The 26,439-nt window shown below is 50.4% G+C and overlaps 1 long non-coding RNA gene across 1 annotated transcript; it reads right to left on the bottom strand.

The window, feature by feature from the left end:
* Nucleotides 1-1,833: 1,833 nt before the first annotated feature.
* Nucleotides 1,834-25,910, bottom strand: LOC121472311. The gene is made up of 4 exons (XR_005982850.1): nucleotides 25,494-25,910; nucleotides 20,401-20,580; nucleotides 13,877-13,972; nucleotides 1,834-3,739 (listed from the first exon to the last, which is right to left on the bottom strand). It is a non-coding gene; the product is annotated as an uncharacterized LOC121472311 (long non-coding RNA).
* Between the last annotated feature and the right edge of the window lie 529 nt (nucleotides 25,911-26,439).

The following is a 26,439-nucleotide window of genomic DNA, read 5'->3' as shown; positions in this document are numbered from 1 at the left end:
CAGTGCCAGGCCCCATGTCAGAGGTCTGCTGGCGGGGTTAACGGCGGCGGCACCATATAGCAAGCCCTGAGAGCGTCTCCTGACACACAGGAGAGGCCGCGTGTGTGACCTACAACTATCATCACCCAGTCGGGATGCTCTCTATCGGGGGCCAGGTGCCGGCCATGCCCTGTCCCTTGGCCTGCCCACCTCTGCCCTGCCTTGCCATTTCGCGGAGGCAGTGAGCGGACTCTCCCTTCCTCGCGATCCGTGAGACCTGCTTCTTCCACATAATTCAAGAAATAGCAATGATTTTCCTGTAACATCCTGAGATTGTTGGAATTGTAGAGGCTTCCCAGATCACTTCGGAGAGAACGAGATTCTCCTTTCCATTGCTATGTCGTTGTCATGGAAGGGTTTACACGGAGAAGGGCAGGTCTGGATCAGGAGCACTCCCGGGTGGCTGGCACTTTTGTCATTCCTGTGCCCATCCCCTCACTTCCTACCTCCTGAGGAAGAATACTCTTGCCCTGTGAGTGCTGGGCAGGAGTTCTGTAGCCTAGCTCAGCCCTCTTATTCTAATTTTCTCTCTGTCCATTCTGGTTGCTGTTAGAGACGGCCACATCATCTGCCAATCACCGGTTTGTCTTTTTCCCATAGTCTTGATGGGCCATATCTTCATCTTACATATAAATTTAGAAGGAACCTATCTGAACTTCCTTCACTAAGTGTCGCATTTGGTGTGGGGTTTGGACAGGCAGGTTTTATCAAATTGTTAAAGAAGATCCTTCTGTCTCTCCATTTTCAGCAGAAAAGTCATAAGTTGTTCATTGGCCCTTTTGTTACACCTGCTGAGATGATCGCGTAAATTCTTTTCTCCTCTGAGCCCCGTAGCAAAGAGTTATGAGGATATATTTTCTGATGGTGAGCCACCCTAGTCTTCCTAGAATAAACCCTCCTTGACTATGACTGGCTATTTTCAATAATCTACCTGATTGTTCTAATATTGGATTTAGAAATTGTGTGGATCTACAAATTTTCTATTGTTTTACAGTGCTTGCCTGATTTTTGAAATGAAAGTTATAATAGCTTCATGAGAGATCCTGCTCAGCTTCCCTTCCATTTGTTTAAAGATTTTATTTATTTATTCATGAGAGAGAGACAGAGGCACAGACACAGGCAGAGGGAGAAGCAGGCTCCATGCAGGGAGCCCAACGTGGGACTCGATCCTGGGTCTCCAGGATCACGCCCTGGGCTGAAGGTGGCGCCAAACCGCTGAGCCACCCGGGCATCCCTTCCCTTCTATTTTATTCCCAACATTCGAAGAGGGGTGGAAGGTCTATTAGAACTCGTCCATAAAGCTGTCTGGGTCTGGGGTCTATGGGGCTTAAATTTCTGGTAATAATTTCACTGTCTTTGATGGTTACCAATCTGTTCAAGTTTTCAATATCCTTTCATGTGAAGTTTGCCATGTGATGGGTTTTCTTTTTTTTTTTTTTCAGAAATGTACCCATTTCTTTTAGATTTCAACTTACCAGCAAATTTGCTCCCCAAATTCCTTTTTGTAAAATCTGTTACTTGTGGATTATTTAATCTTGCCCAGTTATATTTCATCTGCATTTTACTTCCTCTTCTGTGGCTCAGTTTTATGGATATTTGTCTTATTAATTTTTTCAGAGATGCAGAGTTGACTGTTACTTATCTGTCATATTTGTTCTACTTTTTTCTTATTTTGGTTCCATTTTGTGCTTTTTCTAGCACCTCTATTTGTTTTTTTTTAATTTTTTTTTAATTTTATTTATTTATGATAGGCACACAGTGAGAGAGAGAGAAGCAGAGACACAGGCAGAGGGAGAAGCAGGCTCCATGCACCGGGAGCCCGACGTGGGATTCGATCCCGGGTCTCCAGGATCGCGCCCTGGGCCAAAGGCAGGCGCCAAACCGCTGCGCCACCCAGGGATCCCTAGCACCTCTATTTGAATGCTTGCCCTGTTTTCATTCTTTTCTTTCAAGCTCTACATTTTCCTGGGTGGCCCTGGCTCTGGATCTCCTCTGACCTTCTCAGCAAGGCATTGGCTGGGGCTGCATCATCTGAAGGTTTGAGTGGGGTTGAAGGAGCCATTTCCAAGATGGCAAAAAAAAACCAAAAAAATAAAAACAAAAAAACAAAAAACAAAAAACACTGCTGTTGGCCTCAGTTCTTCATCATATGGGACTCTCTGTAGGCTGTGACATGGCATCTGACTCCCCCCACCAGCAAGGGTAGTGACGAGAGAGAGACTACATGCCTTTTATGACCTCTCCTCCAAATCACACACCATCAGTTCATTCCAAGTGAATCACTATGTTGGTATTTTCATCTGCAGCCCTGCCCTAGGGCTTCAGACTACCTTTCCTTGCTCTGCTAAGTCACTTAGCACTTCACCAACTGACACAATATTGCCCCAGCACCTTTGCTTTCCTCTTATTGTGAGAGAGGCACAAAAACTCATGTGATCAATCTGCAAGCTTCATGGGAAGCCCACAGTAATTATCTGGGGGAAATGCCTCCTCTCCCTTGGAGCCTCCTCTCCCTTGGAGCCTCTCCTCCTTCTCCTCTGCTTTGCATGTAAAACACTCTGATTTATCTTAAATCCTTTTTTTTTTTTATTTATCTTAAATCCTATGTTACAAATCAATGGGTGTCTAATCTGGAGCTACAGACCACGGATGGGCATCAGGACCTTATGAATTCTTGCAAATTTTATGCAAAATTCTATGTTTATAAATGCACATATATATAGACTTGTCTAAGGAGTTTCTCACTTGAATTTCTTTTTTTTTTAAATTTTTATTTATTTATGATAGTCACAGAGAGAGAGAGGCGCAGAGACACAGGCAGAGAGAGAAGCAGGTTCCATGCACCGGGAGCCCGATGTGGGATTTGATCCCAGGTCTCCAGGATCACGCCCTGGGCCAAAGCAGGCGCCAAACCGTTGCGCCACACAGGGATCCCTCTCACTTGAATTTCAAAGAGGGGTATATGAATCATAAGCATGGGCCTACAAGTATGGTCTCCAACATGGATCACGGAAAAGCATATTAAAACATATTTGTGTTTCAGCCTCAAAAATGTGAAAAAAATTAGCAAATATGCAATATGTGACCAGATAGATTGTATGCATACTACAGAAATACACCTATTTCAGGGATGCATGCTATTTAATAAAACTGTTTATTGAGAAGTTTCTCATCCCAAAGGGCAGAGTCCACTGCTGTGTTTATGGTTCAGCTGGAACATTTTAGGAGCCTCCCCTAAAAAATTTGCCCAACTGAGTGAAGATACCCCAGGATCCTAGAAGCCTAGAAGGGGAATCCCAGCTCATTACCTGAGTCCTGTCCTGATCGGGAACCCTATTCTAATCCTGGACTGTCCTGACCCTGAGTCCTATCATGATCCTAAGTCCTATTCTAATCCTGAGTCCTATCCTGATCCTGAATCCTGTCCTGACCTTGAGTCCTGTTCTTCCCAGAGGTGACAGGCACGATGGGACTGACTGGTCCAGAGTATTTCCCTGGACTCCATCCCACCTTGCCTTCTAGGACACTTTCTGGGCTTTCACAGCCAGGGCAGCATCAGGAATCACATTAGGAATGTGATGAGGCAGTGCAGTGGGTTGAACAGTGTCTTCCTGGAACTGCAGAATACAACCTTATTTGGAAATCAGGTCTTCGCAGGTGGAGTCAAGTTGAGGTAGGTCCCAATTCAATGGCTGGTGTCCTTGTAAGAGAAAAGAGGAGGAGAGGTGAGGTGCAGACACACAAGGAGAAAGGCCACATGAAGTCAGAGTTGGGCACCAGCTGGAGGCCGGGAGCATCAAGAATGCTGGCGGTCCCAGGAGCTGGAGGAGGCAAGAGGGATCCTCCCCCAGAGCCGTCAGGGAGGGCACGGCCCTGCTGACTCCACCGTGGACTTCCAGCAGAACGGGGGGACAATCAACGTCTACTGCCTTTGTGGCCATCTGTTCTGGGAGCCACAGAAAACTAACACAGGTAGCAAAGATGAACACGGCTTCAAAGCCAAGGACCCTGCTCCCATCGCCTTCAACAGACACAGAAGCTTTCTTGTTTTCAGGGAACACGTGAGAGGAAATCATGGGCTATAGAAGCACAGAACTGTGAGAGCGCTGAGGTTATTGTAAGATTGAAGACAAACAAGCAGATGTGATTTCCCTGGGGAAGTGGCACAAACAGGAACCAGGAAATGACCGTGTGCCCAGCATCTCACCTGACCCTGGGCAGATATATAAGGGCCCCCGGCCCAGGAGGCTCCACACCTGAACACCTCCCCTCTGTACCTGCTTCTCTGACCTGCTCCACCCTCCACCCACCAGAACCATGACCTGCTGTGGCTGCTCTGGGGGCTGTGGCTCCAGCTGCTGTGTGCCTGTCTGCTGCTGCAAGCCCGTGTGCTGCTGTGTGCCGGCCTGTCCCTGCTCTAGCTGTGGGTCCTGTGGGGGCTCCAAGGGGGGCTGTGGGTCCTGTGGGGGCTCCAAGGGGGGCTGTGGGTCCTGTGGGGGCTCCAAGGGGGGCTGTGGGTCTTGTGGGGGCTCCAAGGGAGGCTGTGGGTCATCCTGCTGCCAGTCCAGCTGCTGCAAACCCTGCTGCTCCCAGTCCTGCTGCTGCAAACCCTGCTGCTCCCAGTCCTGCTGCTGCAAACCCTGCTGCTGTGAGTCCAGCTGCTGTAAACCCTGCTGCTCCCAGTCCTGCTGCTGCAAACCCTGCTGTTCCCAGTCCTGCTGCTGCAAACCCTGCTGCTGTGAGTCCAGCTGCTGCAAACCCTGCTGCTCCCAGTCCTGCTGCTGCAAACCCTGCTGCTGCAAACCCTGCTGCTGTGAGTCCAGCTGCTGTAAGCCTTGCTGCTCCCAGTCCTGCTGCTGCAAACCTTGCTGCTCCCAGTCCAGCTGTTGTGCCCCCATCTGCTGCCAGTGCAAGGTCTGAGGCTGTGACTCCTGCTGATCCAGGTTTCCCCAGCTATGTCCTGTGCTTCATTGATAAGTTCCAAATCACATCTTGGGGGCCATCACCCTTGTAGAAAGAAGCCAGATTTGGTTTCTAGTTCCTGAGGAAAAGCCATTCTAATGTTCACTGTCTCCTGACAAATCTATTCCCAAGTCACCTTCTGCCTGCATGTCCCTCCTCTCCCCTGACCTCACCCTGATTGGTCCACTGACAGGCATGGGCTCCAGCTGAAGTCCTGTTTTCACTCCAAGAGGATGTAAGTGTTGGTGTTCCACTGGGAACAAAGTTGTGGTTAAAGAGACTTCCTTGGAGCTGCTTTGCATGTCAAACACTCTGATTTATCTTCAATCTTATGTTACAAATGAATAAAAACATCATGTTGACAAATTGAAACCCATGGCTTGTGTGTTTCTATCATTGGTCATTACTTCCACTATGGTCACTACTGTTCTCATTCTCATCCTATTCCACACTTGAGGAGGTTGATGGATCTGTTTTTGGGGGGTGCTAACACCCCACCCCCAGGATCGGCTGGCAGTCAGCCTGGCCTCACATCTCCTCTGTGGCCTGTCTTTTCTATCCTCAGGACACTCTCTTCCTCACATCTTACCAGCCATTGATGTGATGGAGACAGGACAGTCCCCAAGGCCAGGCCAACAGAAGCCTCACAGTGTGGGACAGTCTGGGGCTCTAGACTGTCACTTCTCTTGTCCCAGGCCTGTGCCACCTCCCTCCTTCTCTGACCACAGGCAGAGCTGAATCCCTGTCTTAGTCAAGTGGCTGGGGCCTGGGAACCAGACATTGCCACTCATCATCCACATTTGAGGACCGTGGTACAACCAGCCTCTTGCCACAGGAAACTCACACACTGGCCTAAGGAAGGGAGTTCACCTTCTGTATCCGCGTCCCAGCCCTTAACCTATCTGTTCCAATCTGCATAATACATAAGGGATTGTCAAGAAAAAGAAAAACAGTGGCTATTTCCCAGACGGAGGGCCTTGGGAAATCATACTCTGAGGCCTCCCTTGTTATTTTGAGACCTCCAACCACATTCTTTCAAAATTCTTAAAAGGCAGTATTAATAGAGATGAGTTATTTCAAGTCATTTGAAAACACAGTAATCTCCTGGTGTGATATGCCCTTAGCATACAAAAACACAAAAACAGAAATCTTAAGCTGTTTTCAGTAATCGTTTTATTGGTGGCAGCTTGGTATTATCACTCAGACAGTTTGAGTGTCCCAGGGGAGAACAAATTAGGTTGGTACCAGAAATGTGGTTGTGGGTGTGGGGTTGATGAAACTGACTAAAAACTCTACAGTGCTGAATTTGAATTAAAGATGTCACTATGAAATTACAATGTAAGCTATCTTTTGAAAAAAATTAGTTTTCTATTTCACTGAAAGACCTAGAAAAATGGCCAACCTGGTAGCTGGGAGCACTCCTTGTGCCAAGCCTGTTGTTGTTAAATATCATCTCTTGTACATAAGTGGAACCTCAGTTCTCTGCATAAATGGGATTGGAAATGAACCGAGATGAATCTGGACATCTCATTATCCCAGAAAGCAAGGAGATAACAAAGACTACTCAGGTCACGAAAAGAAGCAGGGTGTCAAATTCAAAGAGATCTCCAGTAGATAAACTTGGGTAATGTGAACACCAAATGTTTAAATGGACTGATACAGGGGCACCTGGGTGGCTCAAGCATACAACTCTTGGTTTCAGCTCAGGTCATGATCTCAGGGTCATGAGATGGAGCCCTGCATTGGGCTTTGTACTGGGCAAGGAGTCTGCTTCAGATTCTCCCTCTCCCTCCTCCTCCTTCTGCTCTCTTCCTCTCTCTCTCTCCTTCTCTCTCTCTCTCTTTCTCTCTCTCAAATAAATAAATAAATCTTTAAAAACAAAAAACAAAAGGACTGATACGCATCAAGTATGCTTAAATCAGTGGGATGCCTGGATGGCTCAGTGGTTGAGCTTGAGCGTCTGCCTTTGGCTCAGGGAGTGATCCTGGAGTCCCGGAATTGAGTCCCACAATGGACTCCCCTGCATGGAGCCTGCTTCTCCCTCTCTCTGCCTCTCTCTCTCTCTCTCTCTCTCTGTCTCTCATGAATAAATAAATAAAATATTTTTTTAAAAGTATGCTTAAATCTATGAGCACATAATGCACAAATAATAATACAAATAATATGCAAAATGCATAGTGTCATAACTATAAGGTGTTTCATGTAACCAGGGTACATGGTACCATGAGGTAAACACACAAGAAAAACCTTACAGTAGATATACACAAAATAAAGAGGTTCAAAGTATATCATTACAGAAAATTATCAAATCCCAGAGGAAGACAGCAAGAAAGGAACAAAGGAACTACAAAATGGTCAGGAAATAATTAATTAGATGACAATAGTAAGTTCTTACCTATCAATAATTACTTTAAGCATAAATGGATTAAATTCTTCAAAAGACACAGAGTTACTAGATTTAAAGAAAAAAACAAAAAAGACCCAACTCTATGCTGCCTACAAGGGATTCACTTCACCTTCCAGATCACACATAGGCTGAAAGTAAATGGGTGGAAAAAGATATTTCCAGCAAATGGAAAGCAAGAGAGTCGGGGAAGCTGTACTCCCATCAGAGAAGAGACTCAAGTCAAAATGGTAACAAGACACAAGGAAGGTCATTATTAATGACAAAGAGGAGGGATGCCTGGGTGGCTCAGCAGTTGAGCATCTGCCTTTGGCTCAGGGCATGATCTTGGAATCCCGGGATTGAGTCCCACATCAGGGGACTCTCTCTCTCTCTCTCTCTCTCTTTTTCTCTCTTGGTATCTCTCATGAATAAATAAATTAATTAAAATAATAATAATAATAAATGATAAAGAAGATGACAAGGAGGCTATAACAATTACGAATATTTACCCACCCAGCGTCACAACACCTAAATGTATGGAGCAAATAGTAACAGATCAGAAAGTAGTGACAGACACAAGAGTAGCAGGGAACCTCAGTGCCCCCTTTCATCAATGGACAGATCACTCGCACAGAACATCACTGAGCTTGAACTGTTTTACAGCAAATGGACCTAACAGACACCTACAGAACAGCAAACACATGCTTCTCAAGTGACATGGGACATTCTTCAGGATAGATCACATGTTAGGTTACAAAACAGATCTTGAACACAGGAGGATTGAAATTGTATGGAGCATTTTCTCTGACAGCCAATGGCAGGAAAGTAGAGGACAGTCATGGGAAGAAAATGGAAACGTTCACATGTACATGGAAAGTGAGCAACACACTCCTGAACAACCACTGAGTCAAAGAGGAAATCAAAAGAAGCACCAAAAAATATCTTGAGGGACACCTGGGTCCTTGAGCATCTGCCTTCAGCTCAGAGAGTGATCCTGGGGTCCTGGGATCGAGTCCTGCATCGGGCTCCCTGCAGAGAGCCTGCTTCTCTCTCTGCCTGTGTCTCTGCCTCTCTCTCTGTGTCTCTCAGAATAAATAAGTAGAATCTTTAAAAAATATATATCTGGAGACAAAAGAAAATGGAAGCACGTCATACCAAAATATATGGGATCCAGCATAAGAGGTTACTTGCCATGGCTTGAATGTTTCCATCCTCTCAAAATTCATATTAAAATCTTAATTCCCAAAGATGATGGTTTTAATAGGTCGGACCTCTGGGAGGGGCCCAGGTCATCAGAGTGGAGCCCTCCTGAATGGGATTGGTGTTCTTCCAAGAGACATCACTGAGCTCCCCAGCGCCTTCTCCCACAGGGAGAACACAGGTGGAGGCATCATCTATGAGCCAGGAGGGGGGCCCTCACCATCCACCACACCCAATCTGCTAGCACCATGATCTTGGACTCAGTCCCACCACTATAACAAATAAGCTCTGTTGTTTAAGAGCCACCCAGGCTGTGATATTTTGCGACAGCAGCTCAACAGACTAAGACAGAAGTTTACATGACAAATACCTAGATTAAGAAAAAAGAAAGATGTCAAATAAACAACTAATGTTACATCTCAAGGAACTAGGGAGCAAAAGAGCAAACCAAGCCCAAGGTTAGTAGAATGAAGTAAATAATAAAGTTCAGGGTGGAAATAAATGAAAGAGACTATAGAAAAACAACTAAAAAGATCTGTGAAACTGAGTTAGGCTTTGGAAAATATAAAAAAAAAAAAGTTGACAAAACCTTAACTAGATTAATTTAGACTCAAATAAAACCCGAAATGAAAGAGGGGACATTATATCAGATTCCACAAAAACACAATTTATCCTAAGAGATTACCGTGAGCAATTACACACCAACAGATCAGAGCCCTCCAGCATGTGTTTTTTCAACACCACCAAAACCCCTCCAGTTCTCTGCAGTCACAGACTGAGTGTCCCACAAAGTTCAGTTAAACCTGTTCTGACATGATCCACCATCTGGCACTAGCATCAGATCTCACAGGTGAAGGGCACAGTCCCATGGGAACGCCACCCCTCAACAACTTCTGATGCCAATCGCAAGCCCAGAGTCACCTGTGCTTCTAACCAACCAGTGAGAGATCTAAGGTTCCAACAACCTTCCTTGGGTTTGACTGATTTGCTGGAGTTGCTCACAGAACTCAAAGAAACATGTCACCTATACTAGATTAAGGGTGGATTATAAAAGGATAAACTCAGGTACAGGCAGATGGAAGAGATGTAGGAAGCAAGGTTCGGGGAAAGGGCGCAGTTTCCATGCTGTCGAGCATACCACCCTCTCCCAAACCATAGTGAACCCATGTTCACTAACCTGAAATCTCCTCAAGTCTTGATGTTTAAGAGTTTTTATAGAACCTAATCTGTAGGGCACCCTCTCCCCTTTCCAAAGGCAGGTGGGTGGGGCTGAAAGTTCTAAGGTCTTTCTGGAGACTAGCCCCACCCTGGGGCTATCTAGGGGCCCCACCCTGAGTCACCTCATCAGCATTCACTCAGGTGTGCTCAAAAGAGACTTCTAATAAGTGACAAAAGACATTCTTACCTCTCAGGAAGTCCTAAGGTTTTTAGGAGCTTCTTACCAGAAACCGGAGACAAAGACCATATATATATTTTTTATCATACCACAACAACCTAGAAGAAAGGAATGAATTCCTAGAAACATACAACCGACCAAGACTGAATCATTAAGAAATAGAAAATCTGGGGGAGCCTGGGTGGCCCAGTCGGTTTTAAGCATCTGACTCTTGATTTTGGCTCAGGTCATGGTCTCAAGGTTGTGAGATCAAGCCCCCATGTCAGGCTCTGCAGTAGGTGGGGAGTCAGCTTGAGATTCTCTCTCTCTCTCTCTGCCCTTCCCACCATCCCTGCTCATGTGTACTCTCCTTCGAAGGAAGGAAGGAAAAGAGGGAGGAAGGAAGGAAGGAAGGAAGGAAGGAAGGAAGGAAGGAAGGAAAGAAGGAAGGAAGGAAGGAAAGGAAAGGAAGGAAGAAAAGAAAGAAAGAAAGAAAGAAAGAAAGAAAGAAAGAAAGAAAGAAAGAAAGAAAGAATATGAACATGAACAGACCAATAACCAGTCAGGAGACTGAATTAAAATCTCCCAGCAAAGGAAAATCCAAGACAGATTGCTTTCACAGAAAACAAAAGCAAAATAAACAGTGGGGCCACATCAAACTAAATAGATTCTGCACAGGGTAAAAACAAAAACAACAACAACAACAAAAAAAACGAAAACCAAAACAAAAAACAATCAACAGAGTGAACACGCAACCTACAGGATGGGAGAGAATATTTGTAAACCATATTATCTGATAAGGGGTTAATATCCAAAACATATAAGGAACTCATATAACTCAATTGCCAAAAAACAAATAACTCTATTAAAAAATAGGCAAAGGGCCCAAATAGATAGACATTTTTCCAAAGAAAACATACAAATGGCCAATGAGTACATGAAAAAGTGCTCAACCTCACTCATCAGGGAACTGCAAACCAAAACCACAGTGAGATACCGCCTCACACCTGTCAGAATGGCTGGTACCAAAAAGGCAAGAAACAACAGGCACTGGTGAGGATGCGGAGAAAGGGGAACCTTGCGCACGGTTAGTGGGAATGCAAGCTGGTGCAGCCACTCTGGAAAACAGTATGGAGGTCCTCAAAAAGTTAAAAATAGAGCTACCCTATGATCTAGTAATTGCACTTCTGGGTATTTACCCAAAGGAAATGAAGTCACTAGCTTGAAGGGATGCATGCACCCCCATGGTGACTACAGCGTTCTTCACAATGGTCGAGATATGGAAGCAACCTCAGTGTCTGTCAACAGATGAATGGATAAAGAAGGTATAGTTTACATATACAATGAACCATTACACAATATTTAAAAAGAAGGAAATCCTGCCATTTGTGACAACATGGATGAAGCTGGAGGACATTATGCTCAGTGAAATGAGCCAGACCCAGAAGGACAAATACTGCATAATCTCACTTATAGATGGGATCTAACAGCATAGAACTCACAGTAATAAATTACAGAATGGTGGCAGCCACGGGGTGGGCTGGGGGAAGGGGAGGAGACGTCAGTCAAGGGGTACCAACTTCCCATTGTAGGGCAAACTGTTCCCAGGATGTAAGGCACACCACGGGGACTATAGTTGACTATAGTGTGGTGTACACTTGAAAGTGGCAAAAGGAGCAGATCCTAAATGTTCTCACTACAGAAAAGTGGGGGGACGGGTCAGTGTGCGAGGTGCTGGATTGTTACCTAGATGGTGGTAATCACAGTGTGTACAGGCATCAAAACATCACATGGTGCAGACTAAGTTTATGCATTCCTCATTTATCAACCACCCCTCAGTGAAGCTGGGAAAAATATGCAAGGCCTTCAGTTGCCCTTGGAGGATGTTGGGAATCAATTCGTTATTCTGAACAAGAGGAGATAAGGAAAAGAATCGTGCTTTTTCCTGTTTTCAATACACAAACTCCACCGTATGGCAAGCAGATGGCGAGAGGACGTACCCCAGCCCATCAGTGAGGAACCGCAGAATTAGAAACCCACCGCTTTGTAACCCCAGCAAAAGGACGGGTGTAGGTGATGATGGTGAATCATTACCTATTAAATTTACTGAACACAACCCAGTTGGGCGTAGTGGAAACTTCTGGCTTTAAATGCATAAGTGAGTTGAGAAGACAGGCTTAAGATCATTAGCTAAAACCATCTAAAGTGCTGACAGGGCTGCCACACGGAACACTGAATCCAGGCTATTTACAGGCCCCCTTGTTCCTCCTTTCCTGGGGACAGGGTCAGATGGCAGGTGGCAAGTGGCCCCCGAGGTCCCCCGGCAGCTGGACGTGACCATGTGATTTGCATGAGCCCGTGAGCAGAGACCCCAGTGCAGTTTCCCACGTACGCTTTTCCTTCCTCCAGACCACTAGCATTCCCAGCGCGGCGGCTGCTCCAGCCTGAGTCCCAAGGGAGGAAGTGCAGTGAGCCGGGAGCTGGCCTGCGGTGGCGTGTAGCACGAGCCCGAAATAAGCACTGAACCGTGGGGGCAGCTAGCTCAGCAGCATAATTGGTTGACCCATCCTGCTTGACCCAGAAAGGTAATATAACGAAAGCAGAGAGTGGTGGCCTTGGTTCAGTGGCCAGGGCGGGAGTGGAAAGGAAATTGTTTTCAGAGGCTGGAAAGATGGCTATTATGGGTTTGGTATCACAGTCCCAGATCATGTATCTCTGGGGGGGAAACTCAGGAAACTCAGGGCTGCCTCTACGTAGTGCACTGTGGCCACATTTTGCAGAGCATTATGAGAAAGAGGTGAACTCAAAGAACGGGCCTCTGTGCAGGCCAGAAGGATAGGGGTGGGATCAGCCCAGAAATGTGAGGAACTACAGAATTCTCGACCCCAACTGCTCACTGATAATCCTTAGAAGGTCCTGAGCAGCCACGAATGGTTAAAATTCAGATTAAAACATATCTGGCCTTGATGGTGTCCCTTGGTGAGTCCACAGGCTGGGAACCTACAGTTTTCCCCAAATAAGAAGCTACAATGGGGATCCTCTGACTCCCAAAGGCACCGTTTCCAAAGAGCACAACTGAGTGACTGGTGCACAGAAAGCGCCCTACATGGTCAGTGGTGGTGGTGAAGGTGGTACCCATCAGAGCCCACATGGGCCTCCAAAGCAGAACCAATGGCAGTTGGTGGCAGCTGCCCTGGCTCCATCCCTGCATCACCCTCTGCTTTCAGGAGTGGCTCCTCCACCACTCGGAAATTTCCTCAACAACCAAGACCCTTGTTCAGCATCCAGCCCACTTCCTAGCCCAGACCCCAGGTCCAGTCAAGGCCGGTCCTCATTACGCCAGCACCCCAGACCCTACATCCCCAGGAACCAGGAAGGGCCATCATGTCCTGAAAACAGTCACAGATGAGGGACCCCTGGTGGCTCAGTTGGTGAAGCATCTGCCTTCAGCTCAGGTCATGATCCTAGGTCCTAGGATCAAGTCCCACATCAGGCTCCCTGCTCACTGGGGAGTCTGCTTCTCCCTCTGCCTCTCCCCTCCACTCCTGCTCTCTCTGGCTCTCCCTCTTTCTCAAATAAATAAATAAAATCTAAGGAAAGGAAAGGAAAGGAAAGGAAAGGAAAGGAAAGGAAAGGAAAGGAAAGGAAAGGAAAGGAAAGGAGAAAGAAGAGAAAAGAAAGAAAAGAAAAGAAAAAATAGTCACAGAGGAGCTGACACATCTAACATCTCTTCCCAGTAGAGCAGCTCACCTGCCTGATGGTGCACTACCCCCCAACCTGGCACATCCCGTCCTCGTGCGGCCTCTCTTGCAGTCTGGTCTATACCTACACAATCGCTCTGAAGATGAACTCTGGCCTTTCATGGTCAACAAAAATCAGTCCAAAGCCCACCATAGAAATACACATAAAAATACCTCCGTCGCTCCAAGAAGAAAATCCGAGTTTTCAGAGAGGTCAGAGCAACAGGCTCACTTCAAGCCAGATGTTAAACGTCTCCCTCTCCAAGGACGCTGTTAAGATAATACATATAATTATATATAGTTGTACATAACACATACATCCTTAGCCCTTCATGTAGCCACCATCTATGAAGAGCTCCAACAAATCAATCACTAAGAGACAAGAGAAAAACACAATAAAAAGGGACAAAAATTTTGAACATTTTCCCAAGAAGGATGTGTGTGTCACCAACAAGCACCTGAAAAGAGGGTAGACAACGTTAGTCACCAGAGCAATGCAAATCAAGGTCAGGACGAGGGCCGGTTCTCTGCATGAGGACGCATGCGCAGAGAGGGGACAGCACCCGACACTGAACACCAGGAGTGGGCAGAGAAGAGGGAACCTTCTGGAAGGCCAGAGATGTCTGTCCAGGTGCGCGGTGGTGGCACCACCACACGCTGAGCAAAATTCAATGCTGTGGACTTGGAATATGTGCATTTCACTGGATGTGAATGTTAACTTGATAAAAAAAAAAATTAAATTAATTTTCTAGACAATGGAAGTCTGCCAGAGAGGATGGCTAATCAAATGGTGGCCCACCCACTTGGTAAACTGGCATAGACTTCAAAGACAATGAATTTGAATTATGTTAGCGGATGTGTGGGGTTTTTACAAAGCATGGGTGCCCTAGCAGGAATTTGTGAACTGGGCCTCCTGAAGAGAACTCTGGGTGTGGCTGGTGCTGGGGGCTGGCCAGATGGGGCCTGGGGAGCTGATTGAGTAAGAGAGAGGAATTATGGGTGGTGCATGAAAACTAAGCACTTCAAGATTTTGTTTTACCAATTTAACAAAATATCTGTGCTGACCATTTGGGGCCGTGTGGCTGCAAAGAGTCTTGTCCTTCAACTTGACACTTATGTTTACAAAAATGAACAGCAACTGATTTTTAAGCAGGAGTATAAACACCAGCACCCAGGGTCAGGGGGACGGAGGATCCTTATCAATGAGCAGAAGTGGAAAAGCCACGGATGGCAGCCCCCCAGCCCACCCACCACTGACCTCCTCTCCTGAGGAAGGAGCTCGGTCTCTGTTTACAAAGAAAAATACTCATGAGGAAGGAGCCAGATTTAGGAGCCAAAGAAAGTTGACCTGGCTTGAGCTCTTAGGAGTTCATGGGATTGCAGAGTTTAAAAATAACACTTGTCCATAAGAAATAGTGTAAACACATAAAAGGAAGTAATCATGTCTTGAGTATAAACACCTTGGGTAGGTATATAGAGGGGGGGCCCAGCCCAGCAGGCTCCACACCTGAACCCCTCCCCTTGCACCTGCTTCTCTGACCTGCTCCACCCTCCACCCACCAGAACCATGACCTGCTGTGGCTGCTCTGGGGGCTGTGGCTCCAGCTGCTGTGTGCCTGTCTGCTGCTGCAAGCCCGTGTGCTGCTGTGTGCCGGCCTGTCCCTGCTCCAGCTGTGGGTCCTGTGGGGGCTCCAAGGGGGGCTGTGGGTCCTGTGGGGGCTCCAAGGGGGGCTGTGGGTACTGTGGGGGCTCCAAGGGGGGCTGTGGGTCCTGTGGGGGCTCCAAGGGGGGCTGTGGGTCCTGTGGGGGCTCCAAGGGGGGCTGTGGGTCCTGCGGGGGCTCCAAGGGGGGCTGTGGGTCCTGCAGAGGCTCTAAGGGAGGCTGTGGCTCCTGTGGCTGCTCTCAGTCCTGCTGCTGCAAACCCTGCTGCTGTGAGTCCTGCTGCTGCAAACCCTGTTGCTCCCAGTCCTGTTGCTGCAAACCCTGTTGCTCCCAGTCCTGCTGCTGCAAACCCTGCTGCTGTGAGCCCTGCTGCTGCAAACCCTGCTGCTCCCAGTCCTGCAGCTGCAAACCCTGTTGCTCCCAGTCCTGTTGCTGCAAACCCTGCTGCTGCCAGTCCAGCTGCTGCAAACCCTGCTGCTCCCAGTCCTGCTGCTGTGTCCCCGTTTGCTGCCAGTGCAAGGTGTGAGATGCTGGCCACAGGCCTCAGGTGGCCCTTGTACCCCCGTCTCTCCCCTAGGCAGTGACAAGTGCTGCATCCTAGACCCAGAAAGCAGAGCTCTGGCTCCTGCAGATCTGAGCTCTCCTGGAATGGCCAGTGTGTCCTGAGCTCCTGGTGTACAACCCTAGGTCTATTGTCCCCTGGACTGCTGCAGCCTCGTGGCCAGACCTCAGGACTCAACTCATGAACAACCCCAGGGCCCTGTCCCCTCTGCCACCATTCCTGAGCTCACCAAGCCACTTGGTGCCTCCAGAGAGCTCACAGGGAGGATCCTGAGCTGGATGCCCTCTGACCTGGACCCTTGCCAACCCTCTCCTCACCCCTGCCCACTCCTAGCTTCCCCACGTCCCTCCTTCCCCAACCCACCTAGGCTGTCTGAACTGGGATGGCCACTAATCTCTAGCTGGAAGACACTGAGGCATCAGTGCCCTGGGGTCCTCCCTGAGGGAACGGGGTCTCCAAGCCCTTCCCTTCCTTCTCTGTCAATGGTTCAGGTTCTTTGCTCAGTTGCTGGGATTCCCCCTTTGACAAGTGTTCAGTCTGGATCTCTAAATAAATACAATCTGTACCTCCCAGAAGTTTACTCTGTGAGTCTTTGTTTCAGCTTCTACATGATTAAAAACATGTACAACTTTTACATAATTCTACTCCTGTACTTGTGGGACCAACACCCCTAGCTCCACTGTGTTCCCTACTGTATGAGTTTGCTCAGGTGGCCTTAACAAAGCACCACAAACCCTGGCTTGAGCCACAGATGCTCACTGTCCCCTGGTCCTGGAGGCCAAAGCCCGAGGTCCAGGTGTGGGGAGGCAGGGTCCCCCTGAAGCTTCTCAGCTTGTGTGTGGACAGCCATGCTCTCCCTGGGTCCTCACAGGGTCGTCTCTCTGTGTCTTGATGTCCACTCACAATAAGGACACCAGTCCTGTTGGGTCAGGGGCTCCCTGACCCAGAGCCGTGGCTGCCACAGCCTTATTTCACAAAAGGCCCCACTCTGAGGCCCCAGGCTCTGGACTTTGATGTGCAAGAACTGTCCTCCCAGGAGCTCACGTGTTATGGGCTCATCGGGCAAGGCAGGCCAATGCTGGGGGGCAGGCTGCACAATTGGAGCCCCCGGGCCCGGCCCCAGGCCTGCTCTGAGGGTAGCAGACCCAACAGCACCATGGTCGGAGCCGTCAACTCCACAATATGCACATTTCCAAATGTTCTGCTGAGTTCCACTTGTATGCAGCCTGCTGGGTAAGACAGGCCGACAAGACGCCAACCACAGCCCTCCCACAAGAAACACCTGCTAGATCACATTATGATTTTTGGAAGGTCACCAGGCGGCTCCTCAGTGCCCAGGCCTGAGGGACTTTCGGATCCACAGGGGAAGGTGAATGAGTGCCGCTGGCCCTTCACAGGCCTGGCCAAGGGAAGCCGCGGGGACCAGTGCTGGCCAGGGGTGTGGCGGGAGAGCAGCCTCGAGGTTGGCCCTGCCAAGCGTCCCCTGAAAACTGGAGGCACATGGGACATCTTGTCAAGGCAGCCCAGGCTGGGACGCGCCAGGTGAGCAAGGATGCGAGCAAACAACCCAGAAGGAAAGTCACCTGCAAGGAGATGTCAATGGACCTCACAGATGAAGTTCCCGGGAGCCCAAATCACAAATCACAAACCGCACACACAGGCCTGGTGGGAGAGGCAGCAGCCACTGGTGGGAGAGCCCACCCAGCAAAGGCCCCGGTCTCTGCAAGGAGCACACATGGCACAGAAGAGGTGCTGCGGAAATCTCTAAAGAAATACCAGAGCCTCTGGAAGGGGAGCAGAGGAGAACCCACAAACACGGCCATGCACCCGGGACAGCGAACGCGGAAATTCTACAAACAAGAACTACACTAACTGAATTTCACAACTTGCCGGGTCTGGCTCGGCCAGATGAAAAGAGAGTGGGTGCCGGGGTGTGTAAACACCGATAGGTTATCTCTCCTTCCACACGGGAATACAGACACATAGGGACCCGCAGGCCACAGGGCTGCCGGAGGGGGCAGAGGGAGCGAGGGGCGGGGGGGTCAACGTTCGAAGAGATAATGTGGGAGAATTTTTGAGTGTTTATGAGAAATGCTAACACTGAGATTTCTGGGTTGAAAACAGGATCTGTAGAAACACACACACACGGCACAGTAAAGCCGAGGAGAATCCGTCCTTCTGAGCAGCCCCGACGAGGCATCTGCTTTGTTCTGGCACCGGCTGGGAGCAGTGACGCAGATGGGAAGAAAACACACAACAATCTCAGTCTGGGCAGATGACCCTCTATGGGGAGGGACGGATGAAAGCAAGTGGGACCACTGAGTGACCCTCTCTGTGGAGGGACAGTCAAAACCAAGCAGGACCACTGAGTGACCCTCTATGGGGAGGGACAGACGAAAGCAAGCAGGACCACTGAGTGACCCTCTATGGGGAGGGATGGATGAAACCAAGCGGGACCACTGAGTGACCCTCTATGGGGAGGGACAGACAAAAGCAAGTGGAACCACTGAGTGACCCTCTATGGGGAGGGATGGATGAGAGCAAGTGGGACCACTGAGTGACAGAGAGTGTTCCAAGGAGGACAATAAAATAGGGAAGTGGAAAGGACTTCCCAGAGGGAAGGTGGCCTGTGTTAAAGGGTGGACCTCCTGGGGAAGGTGTCCATCTGTCAACCAGGACACAGCAAAGCAGTGAGCCGTCCCGTCCCCCGGGCAGTGCTTTCTTGCCCAGCCAGCGCAAAGGCCCTGAGGCGGGAGGCTGCCGAGAGTGTCGGGGGGGATTCAGTGAGTGCATGCCTAAGGGGGGAACGGTCAGCACATCTCTCTCAGTCCTGGTCGGATTCAAAATGGCCAGGAAGGCAGGCAAGTTTGAAGCACACAACTAAAAGGTTAAAGACTCTGGGTGTGGACAGACTCTGCACCCCGTGGTTGAAGAACGGGCATCCGTAAGCCCGGACAGCTGTCCACTTACTCACGATGAGCCTAATCTCAGCACAGCCGCAGGGAATGTTCTCCATCCCCTGCAGGACTTTTGAAGACCAACATCAAAAAGATAGCTGGAAAAGCCCCACGTTTCTGGAAATTTAAAGGCATATCTCCCCATAATGCATAGATTAAAGAAGTAATTCCAGCAATTAGACAACATTTAGAAAAGATTCTGTATCAAAACCAGGGAGACAGGCCCCAAAGTAGCAGAGACTTGAAGAGAATTTATAGCCGTACATGTTTACATGAGAACCCAGGCAAGGGGCCTTCTCACAGGATGTAGAAAGTGCAAGAGGAGGTCACCCGGAAAGCAGCGGTGGGAACAAGCGTCCCCTCCTGGCCCTGCCGAGACCCTGCCGTCACCCCCACCCCAGCCGACGTCCCACCTGACCCCTGTGCCCCCTCCCCAGCCACCCACCCTTCGTCACAGGAAGGCCACATGCAGAGGCCAGCTCAGAGGCCTGGGAGGTCGCCAGGCTCCGGGACACCCACGGAGCAGCTGACCCGGCCTCTCCCATAACCGACCATGCCCATGGCACTGGCCTGATTCTCTGAGGGTCCCAACTGGGTGCCAGGGCTTCAGAGATGAGTATACCATCCACCCACATCCCCGTCTTCACTCTGTAGCTGCAGAGAGGTGGGGTTCCTGCCCCCGTGGTTCTGGCCACTGGCCCTGGCCCTGCTTCTCCTGAGCCAACTGCCTGCATCCTGATGCTGCTGCTTGGCACCTGGGAACCTGCGTGGGTGTGCCAGCCTGCTCCCCCTGTGATAGGGAGGGCCCCAGCCCCAGAAACAGGGGCGAATAACTCGGGCCAGATTAGCCGATCCACCCATCCCTGGGACTCTGGTGAGACCTCCCTGGAGAGGCACCCGGAAAGTCAGGGCAGGTTCTACACCAATGCAGGATCTAGAGACCCTCAGAGCTGGTGCTGGTGTGGCTTTCTGGGAATTAGCCAGGAAGGAAATTTACCACAAGAGGAGGGATGTTCAAAGTACAGTGTCCCCCAAATTCATAAGTCAGAGTCCTACACCCTGGACCTCAGAATGGGACCACGGCTGGAGATCAGGCCTTTACAGAAGTGCTAGAGGTGACATGGGGTCACCAAGGTGGCCCTGATCCAGTTTGACCAGGGTCCTCACAACAAGAGGGGATCAGGACACAGACACTCACTGAGGGATGACCCAGTGAGGACCCAGGGAGAGCATAGCTGTCCACACACACACAGATTGGCCTCAGGAGGACCCGTCCTGTCTGAGCCTGGACCTCAGGGGTGGGGGTAGGGAGATCCAGATAGAGGACAGACAGAGCCAGAGTCAGAGAGACAGACAGGGACAAAGAGACAGAGGCAGAGAGACAGAGACAGAGAGAGATCCTCTGCATGGGGCCCAGGGCTGAGGGAGGGCGAGGCCAAGTCTTGCTTTCCCTCTAAACCCCCCGCATTATTTGACCTTTCAAATACAAACTTGCAAGATTTTTCCCCTTTATTTACCTCATAACTGGGAGTTGGGACCTCCCGAGCACCTTCACCGCGGCCCCCAGCCCTGGCGAGCAGCAGCTTCTCTCGGTGTCGGCGGGTTTACTTCCCAGCCCCGTGGAAGGTAGTCATGCGGGTTCATCTCCATCTGGCCTGTTCCACTCAGCCTCATGCCCCCAAAGACCGTCCACGTTGCTGCAAGTGGCAAGATTTCAATTACATTGAATGTGATAAAATGCTGGAGACAAACATCCAAACAGACATGTAGGCCACGGGCGATTCAGGGACTGTCAGCCCCTCTGTCGCCGTCCACAGTCCCCGAGACAGCCGCCCGCTGCCCCGGGCATCAGGGGTGCAGGAAGGCAGGCCCACCACACCAGCAAGAAGTCCAGGAAGCCCAACTACAATCCTGGCCCCAAACAGCTTCGTCTGTAACTGTCAGCCGCCCTCACTGCTGTCCTGCGCTCTGGCCAGTCACACGGGGCACCTCGCCACCAGGCAGCAGCCTCTGCCCCCTCAGGGCACAGCCGAGCCTCCCAACCCCAGAGTGAGTCGACCCCCTGGTCCCAGCCAGCTGCTGCCATGGGGTGGCCTGTTGGGATGAGGAGCACGCTGACCACCATGTACCTGCCCAGCCTGAGACCACCCTCTGCAAGGGGCTCCCCACCAAGCCTTGTCCTCACGGCAGCTCTGGCCCTGCAGCCCCTCTCAGACCAAAAGCTCGCCCCAAGACCTGCCCTGTGCAGACCCAGCAACACCATGGGCCCCAGGCCCCCGATGCTTTCACACGTGGGTGCAATTCACGTTCATCCTGGTTGCCACCTTCCCTCACCCCTGCCCAGCCCACCGCCCTGTGGGTCCCACGACCCTAACCTCACGTCACCTCATCCGGCCGGACCTCATCCAGCCCTGCGCTGGCTGGGATGCATCTGCCAGCTTCTCCGAGGGCAGGCCAGATCAAAAACCAAAGCTGAATGGTTTGACACTCAACTCTTTTTCCCACAACAACATCTTGAGCTCCCAGCTCTGGGCAAAGAGGGAAACGCTCTGGCTCCACACGGTTGACAGCGTCCGAGGGAGACCAGCCCAGCCCAGCGGCTGATGGCAAGAAAATCGTCACAGTCCCGGGACAATCAGCGGGGTGGGTTTCACAAGGGTCCTCACAACATCACTGGCCCAGGGGCCAGCCTTCCTTTGAGGATGCACAGACATAGGGGCAGCCCCCCAACCCCGCCCCCCACTTGCCAGCTATGTATCCCCAGCTCTGTGCCTCATCTGTAAAGTGGGGTGCATTACGGCTGTGGGGATGAGCCCGCAGTGACCACCTGCGGCGTGGCAGGTGGTCTCAGGAAGGCAGCTGCCCTGGCTGAGCATGAGATCTCAACAAAGTGCTGCAAATCTCCCTAAACCTCTTTAAAGGTAGCCTGTGGCCTCATGGACGGTGCTAGAACGCCACCTCCAGGCAAAGCAGAGCTGTAGCAGCACTTCCGAACTAGCCCATTGGTGTGGGAGCCCCTCCTCCAAACAGTCTCCGGTGGAGGAAGCAAAACAGGCTCTTCCCAGGCCCAGAGCAGGTGCCTCCCGAGGGGGTGGGGGTGGCAGGCAGGTGGGGTGGAGGTTGCGGGACCGTGCTATGCCCCTGAATGAAGGGATCCTGCCAGCTCATTGATTGATGCTTCGGAGCAATTAAGTGCAAATTCATGTCTCTGCAAACTCCACGACCTGGGCGGGGGGTGTTGGAGCGGGGGCAGGACAGAGCAGCAGAGGAGGGAATGCTCAGGCTTCCCAGCCTGACCCCTCCTGCCCTTGCAGCTCGAGCTACAAACCCTTTAGAAGCATGTATGTCTGGAGCCCGTCCCCCAAAAGCCAAGATGGGGAGTAGGTCCAGGCCTGGCACACGCCCAGCTCAGCTGAGCACAGCTGAGTTATGGAAAGAGGGTCCCACTCTCTGCAGCAATCAAGCACTCCTGCCCCCCAGGCTCTGTCTCACTCTCCTTCCCCTAAGATGTTCCCTGATGGCCTGGGGTCCGGTCAGGGGGGTCAGGACAACCATGGGAGAGGACCTGGCAGGAACCATGCAGGCCTCCAGCTGAGTCTCAACACCCCTGGCCCGTCTCCCCCGTGATGTGTAGACCAGCACCAGCCAGTCAGGGCAAGACGCAGTGCTCCGAAGTCAAAGTGCAAAACCACCCAGAAAAACAATGGATGTTTTTAAATTTTAAGAAAACAAACAAAATTTACCCGGGGGAGTGGCACAAACAGGAAGCAGAAGTGACCATGTGCCCACCATCTGACCCGACTTTCCCCAGCCCTCAGGGTGTCCGCCCCGTGGGCATCTCTCCTTCACGGTCCCCTTGCTATTTGAGATCTGCTGCCGTCCATCTGGACTCTGTGTCCCCCCAGTCCCTCTGCTCTGTATGGTTCTTCTCATTCTCCTCTTTCTGGTGGACACAGGGAAGCTTCCAGAGAACTACCTCTCCCGTGTGCCCAACCCCTCCTCCGGGCATCTGCTTATTTCCAATAGGCATGATGTTCAGGGACCTCTTGCAAAATTGATCTGGACCCGTGTTGGTGTTTCTCCCCATCTTCAAGGAGGCTTGGGGGCCCTGAGAAGCAGCCATCCTGGCGGGACAGGGTCTGCTCTGTACGGCCAAAGTCAGGGTCCACCACCCTATCCTCCTGACCCAACCACCAGAGAGAAAAGGGGGCAGATGGAATATATGGGCAAAAAGCTCCGTCCCAGTAAACCCTGTATCATCTTATGGTCCAGACCACCCTACCGAGGGATACCAGACCCATGTCAGAGTGACCTGGAAGGGGAGTGGGCCATAGTACCCAGCATCTGTTTCGTCAAACCTTGGTCTAGACATTGCTGTGAAGGTACATTTACATTTTGTAAATGTGATCAACATTTAAATCAAGTAAAACTGATCACCTTCCATAATGTGGGTGGGCCTCATCCAATCAGGCGAAGGCTCTAAGAGTATAAAGACTGAGACTCAGTATAAAGACTGAGGTTTCCTGAGAAGGAAGGAATCCCCTTACGACAGTAACTTGGAGATCTTGCCTTGCCGGCCCTATACATTCTGGACTCACCAGGGCCCACAAGCATGTGAGTTAAGTCCTTCACACAAACCTCTTTACACACAGACACTCATCTGATCAGTTGTGTTTCTCGGGGTACAGGTGGAGCCCTCTGGGCAGAGGTGGCCAGTGGCCTTGCTCGTCTCTCCTGGATTATAAGCGATGGTGGCGCACCACAGTGCAGCAGGGGTTGGTGAGAGCACCTGGAAGCTAGACAAGACCCAAAGGATTCCTGACCACGTCTGAGACCCTTCACGACCCTCCAGAAATAGTCATGGAGGGGGCACTGCTGTATTGGTCTGGAGTTTATTTTGAATAAAGGAAGGTTTCAAGACAGAAAACTTGTGTTTAACTATTATTGGGACATCATTTCTACCAAGGGACCTGAGCACTGTGACCCCAAGAAGTGAAGACTGGGGGATGCCTGGGTGGCTCAGCAATTGAACATCTGCCTTCGGCTTAGAGCGTGATCCTGGGATCCGGGATCGAGTCCCACATCGGGCTCCCTGCAGGGAGCCTGCTTCTCCTCTGCCTGTGACTCTGCCTCTGTGTGTGTGTGTGTGTGTGTGTGTGTGTGTTTGTGTGTGTGTCTCATGAATAAATAAATATTTTTTTTAAAAAAAGGGAAGACTTGTCCCCAATCACATGGTGCCCATAGCATCACCCCTTGGCCACTATCAAGGGTCCCAAACCCTTTTGTGTATGTGGGTCCACGTGTAATAGGATAGCGGAAATGGGCGCTGGCCAGAAATGGGCGCTGGCCAAGTTTTGGAATATTTGTTTACAGGTTCGTTTAAGAAAACATCAGTAAGGTGGTCAAAAGCGCAGGTTTCCATTTACAAGACCCACAAGTCCTGGGGATGTGACCCACAGCATGGTGGCAATCACTCACGATGCCGTGCTGTGTGTTGGAAAGTTGCAGAGAGTAGATCTGAACCGTTCTCAGTTCTCATCGCAATGAATAAAATGTGCAAGAAGTAAATTCATTGTGGCGATTATTTCACAAGGTATCCACGTATCAGATCACCCTGCCACACTATGAAACTTATAAATGTTATAAGTCAGTTATAGCTCAATGTATGGTGGGAGAAATAAAACTAAATTTTACAAGCAGGGATAATAAAAGCTTAACACTGAAAAAATAAAAAATAAATGATAAAATAAAAAATAAATAACATGACGTGTCATGGGCTTACACATGATGCTTTTTTTTTAAGTCACTGCCTCCTCCTCCTCTCCACCCAAACCCTGGTAAAAAGGGCATAATGGGGGACAGCTGGATTCTCATCAGCTTCTGTCATCGTCACTATGTGCCAATACCACCCATCATGTAGCTTCCAGAAAGTTCCACCATTCACTCATGAAGGACACAGAGAAAGGGAAACCAGTGTCTTGTTGTAATTGTGAAGATAGTGTTGGCTTCTGGACACCCTGGTGGGGTGCTGGAGACCCCAGTTGGAGAAACACCAGGACAGTGGTGAGGATAGTGGGTTCTGGAGTCAGAGGCCTGGAGTCGAGCATCAGGCCCACCACCTGGACAGTGTGTGACCTTGGGGAATGGCATCATGGCCTCCCACTACAGGGTTATTGGGTCAAGGAGAAGCTGACTGAGACCCCAAAGCTATGACCAGTCCACTCACTTCGAATCACAGAATAACCAGGAAAAGCAGTACCGCGACTGTCTGAGCGAACAAAACTACACTGTAAGCTGGTTATAACCCATTGGCTAGAAGGGAGGTTTAAAATAACATCCCTGATGTATTTTAGAGGGCGCCACATCCATGAAGAGGGGCAGGTAGCTATGGAGTTAGGGGTGACAAGTGCTGTGGGTTGCATGCACCCAAACCCAGGTCCCAAAGGGGCCTTGGCAGGGAGAGCAGAGGGCCACATGCTGGGCAGAGGCACCGGTTCCCACCAGGTGTCCCCACTCACACGCTCCCCCAGACAAAGCCCTCCATCCCTCCCCTAGCCCCTCGCTGAGTCCTCTCCACCCTCCTCCTTACCTCCCTCTGAAGGCAACGCACCTGTCACCTCCCTCTCCACGCAGGCTCCACCCAGGCCCTTGGACATGGTTTTCTTCCTGACTCCGTATTGACTTGTGTCTTCCATCCTCCATCACGACGTAGAGAGACACCAAGTGGTGCAGCGACCGGCCAAAGCTTGGACATCTTCCTTGGTGCCTATTCAATCCACCACTACACATTACTGGGCCACTCACAGCCACAGCTTGGAGGACAGGCACGCATTCAGTGAGACAGCTGTCCCTTCCTGGGGCTGCTGTCGCTGCTGGCTTAGGACAACCATGTGATCTCCCCCCCACCCCAACCCATGACTAGAGGCCAAATCCAACATCAAGGTGTGGGCAGGGCCAAGCTCCGGAGGCTCTGGGGGAGGACGCTTCCTGCCTCTTCCACTCCTGGGGTTCCGGGCGGCCCTGTGCCGGTGGCCACATCGTCCTGTCTCTGCTCCGTGCTCATGTGGCCTCCTGTGTGTCTGTCTCTGCTCTTCCTATTCAGACACCCATCCTGTTGGATTAGGGCCCACCCTAGTGACGTCGGCTTTATTTGATTATATCCGCAAAGACTTTTTCCAATTAAGGTCACATTCCCAGGCGCCAGGGGTCAGGACTTAAGCATGCATTCTGGGGGACACAATTTAAGGCCATGCTCTGTCCCATCAGACTTTTTTGGGCCCATTGTAACCACTTGTTAACACGCCAGCTGTGTTGTGTACTCTCCTAGGCCACAGAGACTTGAAACCAGGCTGGGGTGGAGGTGGAGACGCGGCCCTGGTTGATGCACGGAGATGCACCGTCTGGGGTCTCTGCTCGCATCCCTGCCCCAGGCACAGCCCGCATGGGTCTTACGCTCCCATTGGAGAGACAAACAGGAAACCCCGACAACCTCACAAAGCGGGCGCCCTGCGAGAACAGGAAAGCAGGTAGGAGCAGAGGGCCGGTGCGAGGAGAGG

The sequence above is a fragment of the Vulpes lagopus genome, chromosome 11, assembly GCF_018345385.1.
Source record: "Vulpes lagopus strain Blue_001 chromosome 11, ASM1834538v1, whole genome shotgun sequence".
Taxonomy (NCBI): Eukaryota; Metazoa; Chordata; class Mammalia; order Carnivora; family Canidae; genus Vulpes; species Vulpes lagopus.
The sequence above is the reverse complement of the archived record's forward strand: the minus strand, read 5'-3'. Positions and strand labels throughout refer to the sequence as shown.